This window comes from Pseudorasbora parva, chromosome 15 (genome assembly GCF_024679245.1).
Source record: "Pseudorasbora parva isolate DD20220531a chromosome 15, ASM2467924v1, whole genome shotgun sequence".
In the NCBI taxonomy this organism is placed as follows: domain Eukaryota; kingdom Metazoa; phylum Chordata; class Actinopteri; order Cypriniformes; family Gobionidae; genus Pseudorasbora; species Pseudorasbora parva.
In genome coordinates this window covers 6,354,789-6,364,902 of record NC_090186.1, presented here as the reverse complement: position 1 = coordinate 6,364,902, position 10,114 = coordinate 6,354,789, and the positions used below count along the sequence as shown (strand labels likewise).

At 35.1% G+C, this 10,114-nt stretch overlaps 2 long non-coding RNA genes across 2 annotated transcripts; one reads left to right on the top strand and one right to left on the bottom strand.

The window, feature by feature from the left end:
• The first annotated feature begins 2,672 nt into the window (after positions 1-2,672).
• LOC137041787 (uncharacterized) lies at positions 2,673-4,665 on the top strand. The gene is made up of 3 exons (XR_010898148.1): positions 2,673-2,782; positions 3,270-3,362; positions 3,897-4,665. It is a non-coding gene; the product is annotated as an uncharacterized lncRNA (long non-coding RNA).
• A 1,888-nt stretch (positions 4,666-6,553) lies between these two features.
• On the bottom strand, positions 6,554-9,726 carry LOC137041859 (uncharacterized). Its single transcript, XR_010898162.1, has 6 exons — positions 9,617-9,726; positions 9,052-9,144; positions 8,300-8,442; positions 7,996-8,117; positions 7,369-7,482; positions 6,554-6,928 (listed from the first exon to the last, which is right to left on the bottom strand). It is a non-coding gene; the product is annotated as an uncharacterized lncRNA (long non-coding RNA).
• Positions 9,727-10,114: the final 388 nt, after the last annotated feature.

Here is a 10,114-nt window from a genome sequence, read left to right as displayed (position 1 = left end):
CGCTCCATAGTATTGATAGGAGAAGCCGTGTTTCTGAATGACAGAGCCTAATGATGACATGTAGATGGAGAAGGGAAGTGGCCCAAGCACTGAGCCCTGGGGAACCCCAGTAGCTAGATGATGTGACTTAGACACTTCACCTCTCTATGACACCCTGTAGGACCTACCAGAGAGGTAAGACCAGCTCCTGAGATGCCCATCTTCTTAAGAGTTGACCGGAGGATCTGGTGGTTAACTGTGTCAAAAGCAGCAGACAGATCCAGCAAGATGAGTACTGAGGATTTGGAAGTGGCTTTTGCCCATCTCCGTTCTTAAGTAACCGAGAGCAGGGCAGTCTCAGTCGTGTATAATCCCAAATGTTTGGGATAATGCACAGGTTAACAATATATAACATTGTTCTAGTGGTTAATGGATATTTTAATTTAACAATCTTACATATTGTACCTTTAAGCCTTATATGTGTAACCGGGTGTAGATCTTACATTCCCAAACTTTTGATTGACACATTTTTATTATTCATTTTTGTTATATTTTGTTTTTGTGAACAAAGTCTCTTATGGTATAAACATTTTTCAAATGAATACATGGATATACTTTATATTAAGAACGTTTTTAAACTAGATTTTTTTTAACAGATGCTTCATTTTAATTGTGGCATTTAATTATTCTGTATAATATCATTACAGATTCCCTGTAGAAATTGGCACCAACTGCAATGTTCTTCTCCCTGACCCTGCTGGAGGAGCTCTGCTTGCTCAGTGACAGCGGAGTGAAGTAGGGTTGGATTGAGACAGCAGAGCATGAAAATTACTTTCCCCAGGCTCAAGGGTAGGGAGAAAGAAAAGAAACGGAGAGGACGTGTAAGCCACGTCAGGCCTCTCTGCTCTGCGGGAGAGGACGCTTCAGTCAGGGAACCAAAGCAGCGGGTGGAAAAGTCGCAGCGAGACACGACCGTGTGCTGTGATACTCAGGGCACTTATGACACTTCCTCTGTCATGAGCGCTTGATTAGCATTGTGTTTGATCACAGCTGTTTGCTAACAAAGGTTCAGCGAGGTGGATTTACATCATCAAAGGAAATGACATCAATACGACCCCTGGCAGCAGAACTTGAAATACACCTGGGCAGAATGATTTGTTTCGAGATACATGGAATATACTTCAGGGAATGAAGACCAATATGGGGTTGTTGTGGGGGATTACATTTACAGTAAATATGAATATGTGGGTGATTTTTTTTTTCCAAATATGGACACTTTTGACAGGGACTATGAAATACATTTTCTTAAAACATACTTTTGATACTCATACACGCATCACAGAAGAATTCTGTCATTTTTGGTGATTTTTTAATGAAAGTCATAAACGTGGTGGAAATACATTTTAAACATTTTTGGACTAAAATGCCCTTTGTCTTGCTATGGGGAATTGCTTAGATAGCATAGATACAATATTATATTTGCATAATTTGACAAAATTACAGTTTCATTGGAAATTATGCACAATGGAAAAAAGTTAAAAAGCCCCCCCCCCACCCATTTGTTTTTGTTAACATTTTCATATATAGCATTTTAAACTTATTCTTCACCGAAAATTTTACAATTCACATTTTGACATTGAAAGGAAAGAAATACCAACTTATGCTGCCTTCACATGCCCGGAACTGTGCTAAATCCCATTTCTGAAGTCATGATTACGAGTTTGTTGCATTCAAGTGCTTTGTTGTCAGAATGAACAGGAATCACGGAGGATGCAGGTTTATTATTTTCTATTAAAGGTGCACTTTGTAGTATCTTTGCAGTAATATATGCAAAAACCACCAAGGCCAGTGTTATACATGTTGTCCAGTTGTGTTCTTAAAATATCCCAAATATTTCCAACAATTTGTCAATTGTGAATAAATTGCTATTTTAACCAAGGAGCCGGGACGTCCAAGGGAGTCGCCTGTCAAGGGCGTCATATCTGCGGTGCCCTTGGTTTCCGAAAACCCTTGATTGGCTGCAGAAATGCTTTACTCACACTGCAGTGTGAACAGGGGTCACAGCAGCCGCTAAGCGAACACACATAGTAACATCATCACATCATTTTAAACAACACAGTCTCACCCCTACTCGTCAAATGTTGCCGAACGGTCAAGGGACCCTGACGTCAGCTGTTGACGCACAGGGTACCCCTAAATCGCCATTTTTCGACGTACTGGGTAATCCACTGATTTCAATGAGAAACCTAGGACGTCATAAACAGACGTGTTGGGCATGTGCATGTTATCGTCATGATGGAATTTATTGGGTTATAATTTTTCCATTATGACATGTTGGAGTGTGATTCTCAATTTAATCAGCCAGCACAATTGTATTTACATTTATTTACGCTATGATACACGTTTGAAACAGTAGTCAAACCCCACCCCGCCCTAAACCTACCCATTTGCGTATTATATGATATAAAACACAGGCTGTAACAGACAACAGGCACACTTTATTGAAAAAGTCCAACTATTCCGAGGCCAAACGATTGAATTGTGCGAAGAAAAGACCCAAAAGCAATCACCGTCTCTATCCGCGGCGCGCGGCGCGCGGCCCGCGCCCGTGCGTCACACTGAAGACGCCACAGGTAGACCCCTCGGCGTCACGCGATGGACGAACTGGGAACCCAATTGTTTCAGTGGGAAACCTTTGGCGTCAACATTAGACGGCAATTCTATCGGTATGAAATCGCGCTGAAGAAGTCTCATTCAGAACACATCGCGATGTTTGGCATCAGATCACGTGTGCCACATGTTGGTGAGTAGTCATACATATTATGTCCTAATATTTGATATAAAGTATTTTCTGCTTGTCGTTATCGATCATGTTCAGTCACTGCATTGTATCTGTCATCATCTCCACTGAGGCTTTGCATTTCTTTCCTTTCTAAATAAACACACCTTGATAATAGGGTAATTTAACACTGTCACGTGACGTGCTATAGACCTTTAAACAGTTGTTAATATTTAATAATAATTACTAGTGTAGTTCCAACGTGGCATTTGTAGTAGAAGCACAATAAAATAAAATAAAACAACACTTGCCATGCGTTTACCACAGTATTGGTAGTTTTAATGTGATATTTGTTGTAAATAAACAGTAGCCACAACAATTACCATGCTTTAAATGCATTTTAATGTAAAATCCAAATATTGTTATTTAAATAGTATACTTTATAATGCTATATATTATATATTATGACTTTTTTCTCTCTTTCTATTTTTTTTTTTTTTTACCTGAAAAGACCAAAAGAGCCTCTCGGACTCAGTCAACCCATTCTTGTTTGTGGAGAAGTAACGGAGAAAACCGAAAGCTGCAACAGCAAATATTTGTAATGGTATGTATGAGTTGGTTTGAACCCTTTATCAAACATTTTATTTAGCATTTGTTGTTACTTATTCTTACAAATCCTATAGCTCAATCAGTAAGAACATATTCCCAAAGTCTTAATAATTCACAAGATTTAACAAGTTGTCAAATTCGTATGATTCTCGTACATATAGCTCTGAAAAAAATTAAGAGACCACTTAACATGGATTTCTAAATGTTAAGTGGTCTCTTGATTTTTTTTTCCAGAGCTGTATTTGTATATGAAGAGTTCAGATGCAAAAGCCTCAAAAAGCCACTTCGGTCACATGACATCAGATATTCGATTATTTTTTCTTAATCAGATCAGTTGCAATGTTTATAACGTCCCGTTTGCATGTAAATAATTTATGTGATCACAAAATCAAGTGAGTTATCTACATTTTCAAACAAATTCATATGATATAGCTTGCTATTATATACTTTTAATAATGGGAATGCACACATATCTGTGAACTTACTAAATAAATGTATTTAACATTTAATTATGCAACGTTTTTTACAGAAATAAATCCTACAGTTATGTATAAACTGACAACATCATCATCATGTCCTGTCCTGGGCACATTGGGCAACATGTGTCCTCCAACATATTCGATCTGTGGCCACGTTTTCACATCTTCTCATGGAACACCGGCATTGAGGTCTTCGTGAAACATCTGTCTCATATCTTCCTTGGTTTTCCCTGTCTCGTGCGTCCTCCTGGTGGTGTCCACTTCATAAGTGTTTTTGGGTGTTGTTGTTTGGGCATACATGGGACATGTCCAGTGAAGTGCACCCTTTGCTCTGTCACAGTGTCTCAAAGTCTTCACGTGGAGTCTGTAGAGTCTTATGATCTCTTTGATATATGCAGAACCAATATTCATAAACTGTTCTTGATGTCTGCCTATGCCTTTATCATCAGGAGTTTTAGTGAAGGACATATCTATTGCCATCCACTAGTTCTAGTCATGCATTGACTTCATGATGCCATAGTCCAATGTATATTTCTGCATTTGTTGTTTGTTTGAACAAATGAAGATAGTGAGAGTTAATACCTTTTGAAATCAATAATTATTCATTAAAACTTTTATTACAATGGTCACTAAAGTACATGTCCACCATAACTACCTCTATCATTATTTCACTATCATTATATCACTACCTTGTTAATGTAACTGTAACATGAATGTACTTTATAGAAGTATTTTCTTACTGAAAATGGTTAACATTTACAATAATCATCAACTATTTTAATTGGCATTTAATTTAGTTACAATAAAAGTGAACAATAATCGCAAATATATAGTATTAAAGTTTAGAATGTAAAATGTTCTTTTTTTGCCTATATATATATATATATATATATATATATATATATATATATATATATATATATATATATATATATATATATATATATATATATATATATATATATATATATATATATATATATATGGGCACTACATTTGTATTTAAACTGTTTGACATTAAATATTGGAATATGCTTACAAAATTGTGTGCATTCATTGTGCTTTTGTTATATTTGTTTTAATTCCAAGAGTTCAGATTGTAAAGGATGGCTTAAAGAAGTTTATGCTTGTAGACCATTGCATAGAAAAAGGTTTCTCTTTCAAATATATTTATTATGCATCAGTTTAACCACACAAAGAAGACTTTCGTTTTAAAATGTGAGTTTTATTATTTAATTAGAATAAATAAATATTTAGCAGCCTAAATATTAAATATTTAAGGAATCTACCCCTTCAGTTGAACCGGATGAGATGTGATATAATTTACCATAAATGGACAAGGAAGTGTGACGCCTCTGTTCAGCTGGGTTGTCATTGGCTGTGACTTTATCGCAGAACGCGCTGTGATTGGACTATCTGTTTTAACCATATAAAACGGCGTTTCATTTTACAAAGTATGTTTTGGTGTTATTATTACGTCAGTTATACGTTAAGCTAACTACAAAGTGTCGCTATGTTGTGAGAAATGACTCCTTTACTGAGAACCCAACCCTAACCCTAAGCATTTCAGCACACTTCTATGAACTACAGCGCCATGTTTCCCATTGCATTGATACAATGACAGATATATGGGTAATGTAGTTTAAAAGGTTTCATAATGAAACAATAAATGTTAAGTAAATTACATATTTAATGGACAACTGGATATTAAAATATGTTCATTGTGTAAACCTTTATGACATATATGAGGGCCAAGCTGAAATTGTATATTTTACTGTGAGCACTTTTAAATAAACCTTTATGGCAGCTTTCCATATATGTCTGAAAACTGTGGCCAACATTATTTAGTAAACATTGCATATGCAGTTGTCCTGCCAATTTTCTCTGTGATACGCTAACCAGACTTTGAGTTAAAGCCATTTGAAATATGCTTTTTTTTTTGCTCTTCCAGGGGCCACTACTGGGTCCCTGGAGGTGTAAGGGCAGTACAACATACACAGATCTATTCTCCTCATCACGGACAACAAACTTTGAGTCACATTTAAATATCAGAGTATTTTGTCTTTTCTATTCTAACGTCATGCTTGTGTACAGGTTTTGATATTGTAAGACCATCTGATGAAATACAGAAATATTTGAAAGAAATGTTTTAAAATAATAATTATTAAGTTTTCTTTTCTTTTATGGATAAACACTAATAAATATAATGGATGAACCTGCAACAACTTGCCATTATCCACTTTCCAGAGTAAACAAAAACTATTTATATTATTTACACTTCATTATTACTATTAAATATAGGACAATGCACCATTAAGTAAAATAACAAGAGACATTGTCACAATTTCATCTACACCCTCTTCACGTACCTGGCATCGAAAATGTGCATGCTTTAATTCTTATTGCAGTAGTAGATGTACCAGAATGATCAACATGGATCATCTTCAGTTAAGCTTGAAGTGTTTGTAATCCTTCCCTTTATTTCACTGAAAACTGACATACTTGTCACAGCATGCAAGTATATACAACTTTTTGGAGCATTGTACCAAATATAATATAACCAGATAAAAAATGTTTACTTCTCAAGTAAAATATTCTTGGTAATTAATAAGATAACCTAAATAAACTGGTTGAATGTGTATTTACTGTACCAAACACCATACACAATACTCACCATACTTTATCACTCAACACTTTATTGGAGGATACAGTATACAGTTAATAAAGTAGAATAAAGTCAAATAAGATTCAAGATAAATAAAAATGGGTTTTAAAAAACACATTAACATCATATTAATCCATTCACAGCTGCTGAAGCCACACAAATGAGTGCCACATAATCCCATCCAGTCAACTATGATACAGAAAACAGATTCGATATAGTGTTGGAAAATAATGATTCATTATTACAACTAGACTGGTTTCTGTCTTTTCCCTCTATCATGTTCTTCTTCTTCTAAACAGTTCGCCCACTTGTACCCTACAGTATAATCAATGTACAGATGATGTGATCACTGATGTTGTGTAGCCTTATTTCAACCAGAGGAAGAAGTCGTATAATCCGGCGTTCTCCAGTCCTGGTCTAAAAGTAAAACAACAAACACAATTCAGATTAAGTTTAATGTACAGTCAGGTTAACCTATGTTCTTCAGTAAACTCTCCACCTCAAAATGGGCAGAAATGCCAATTCCTGATTTAAATTTACAAAGCAGCAGTCAGTACATAAAATAATATACACATTGAAGCATTATGTATAATATTTAAGCCCATAATATTAGCCAAGTACTGAACAAAAACTAATTTACCCATATCAACAGCAACCTTTTAAACAGTAGATCTTTTAAAAGATCTTTTAGAAAGGCATGGTCTCTTCTGAGCCTTTGTCAGTGATGCTAGATTTCTTTAGTTACTTGTTTCAAGAGCATCACTTGTGATAGCCTTTACAATATAAAATTGTTCAAATACTGCAATACAACTTTCATTGACAGAATTAAGAAATAGGTACCCAGGCACCAGACTTACCATGCTTATGAAGCACCCATGGCCATGTATAGTTCTCAGAGTTTTTGCCTCTTGTATTCCTCCTTGGCAGCACATCTTTTTCCTGTAGAATTTGTGCCTTCTCTTGCTATCCATCTTAAAACACAAATGCAATGTGTTTAGTCTGTGGAGTATAAGGCCTTGTTTCAAGCCAAAGAACTAACCAGATATTACACATAATTCAAAGAACATTTACTATTTGATTCCTAATATGTCCCAACTCATTATCTTCTAAAGCTACCCAGAACCATCCATGGTCTACAAAACAATGGAGAAATACATGGAGTTTATAACAACTAAATGCTTTTTCCCACACTTGTCTGCTTTTATCTAAGACAAACAGACAGTGCAGTTTTTAAGAACTGAAGGCCAAAAGTGTAATAATAATTGTATCAAAAAGGGAAAACAAATATTTACCATTTTAAATAAATCCAAGTTACAGAAACTCATTTGCTTATTTTAGGAGTTATTAAAAGATTTAGACATGAATAATGGTACGTATTTTATCAGAGTAGAAAGAATGATCACTGTTGAAATGAATAGTCCTTTGAGAGATCAACATCAAATTTTGTACTACATATTACAGCATTGCTTCAATACAAGACATACCAATGGACTTGCGCACTTTTCTGTCTTCTTCGGGCACAAGATGTCCATCTTCCTTCCTCACCCTAAACAAATGACTTATTTTCTTAGCTTGCTTCGATATAAGGTCTGGTCTTTCTTCTCTTCTGTAAAACAAGAAAGTCTCACTTACTCTGTGCAAATACTATTGTTTTTAAAACATATAAATTAAGACAGTTACAATAAAGTTAATTTACCATAAGATTAAGGTGAGCATTTGATGATTATATATACTAAAAACTGTATATACTTTAGTATATATACTGATACTGATAATATTCAACTTTACCTGTGAAGGGCTGATTACGGCAAGATTCGCTGAGAATCACTAGAAGCTCTTGTGAGGGTTGACTCTTAAAAGAGCTGTTGAGTTTGATATTGTAGAGATCTTTTAAACAAAAATAAATAAATAAAAGTAATCTGCAAGTAATCCTGCAAGACAGAAAGAAAGAGGAAATTGTATTACATTGCATGCAAGTTGTGAGTTCATACATAACTGTTTCTTGCTGTAAAAAAACGTTGCATAATTAAATGTTAAATACATTTATTTAGTAAGTTCACAGATATGTGTGCATTCCCATTATTAAAAGTATATAATAGCAAGCTATATCATATGAATTTGTTTGAAAATGTAGATAACTCACTTGATTTTGTGATCACATAAATTATTTACATGCAAACGGGACGTTATAAACATTGCAACTGATCTGATTAAGAAAAAATAATCGAATATCTGATGTCATGTGACCGAAGTGGCTTTTTGAGGCTTTTGCATCTGAACTCTTCATATACAAATACAGCTCTGGAAAAAAAAATCAAGAGACCACTTAACATTTAGAAATCCATGTTAAGTGGTCTCTTAATTTTTTTCAGAGCTATATGTACGAGAATCATACGAATTTGACAACTTGTTAAATCTTGTGAATTATTAAGACTTTGGGAATATGTTCTTACTGATTGAGCTATAGGATTTGTAAGAATAAGTAACAACAAATGCTAAATAAAATGTTTGATAAAGGGTTCAAACCAACTCATACATACCATTACAAATATTTGCTGTTGCAGCTTTCGGTTTTCTCCGTTACTTCTCCACAAACAAGAATGGGTTGACTGAGTCCGAGAGGCTCTTTTGGTCTTTTCAGGTAAAAAAAAAAAAAAAAAAAGAGAGAAAAAAGTCATAATATATAATATATAGCATTATAAAGTATACTATTTAAATAACAATATTTGGATTTTAAATTAAAATGCATTTAAAGCATGGTAATTGTTGTGGCTACTGTTTATTTACAACAAATATCACATTAAAACTACCAATACTGTGGTAAACGCATGGCAAGTGTTGTTGTTTTTTTTTTTATTGTGCTTCTACTACAAATGCCACGTTGGAACTACATTAAATATTAACAACTGTTTAAAGGTCTATAGCACGTCACGTGACAGTGTTAAATTACCCTATTATCAAGGTGTGTTTATTTAGAAAGGAAAGAAATGCAAAGCCTCAGTGGAGATGATGACAGATACAATGCAGTGACTGAACATGATCGATAACGACAAGCAGAAAATACTTTATATCAAATATTAGGACATAATATGTATGACTACTCACCAACATGTGGCACACGTGATCTGATGCCAAACATCGCGATGTGTTCTGAATGAGACTTCTTCAGCGCGATTTCATACCGATAGAATTGCCGTCTAATGTTGACGCCAAAGGTTTCCCACTGAAACAATTGGGTTCCCAGTTCGTCCATCGCGTGACGCCGAGGGGTCTACCTGTGGCGTCTTCAGTGTGACGCACGGGCGCGGGCCGCGCGCCGCGCGCCGCGGATAGAGACGGTGATTGCTTTTGGGTCTTTTCTTCGCACAATTCAATCGTTTGGCCTCGGAATAGTTGGACTTTTTCAATAAAGTGTGCCTGTTGTCTGTTACAGCCTGTGTTTTATATCATATAATACGCAAATGGGTAGGTTTAGGGCGGGGTGGGGTTTGACTGCTGTTTCAAACGTGTATCATAGCGTAAATAAATGTAAATACAATTGTGCTGGCTGATTAAATTGAGAATCACACTCCAACATGTCATAATGGAAAAATTATAACCCAA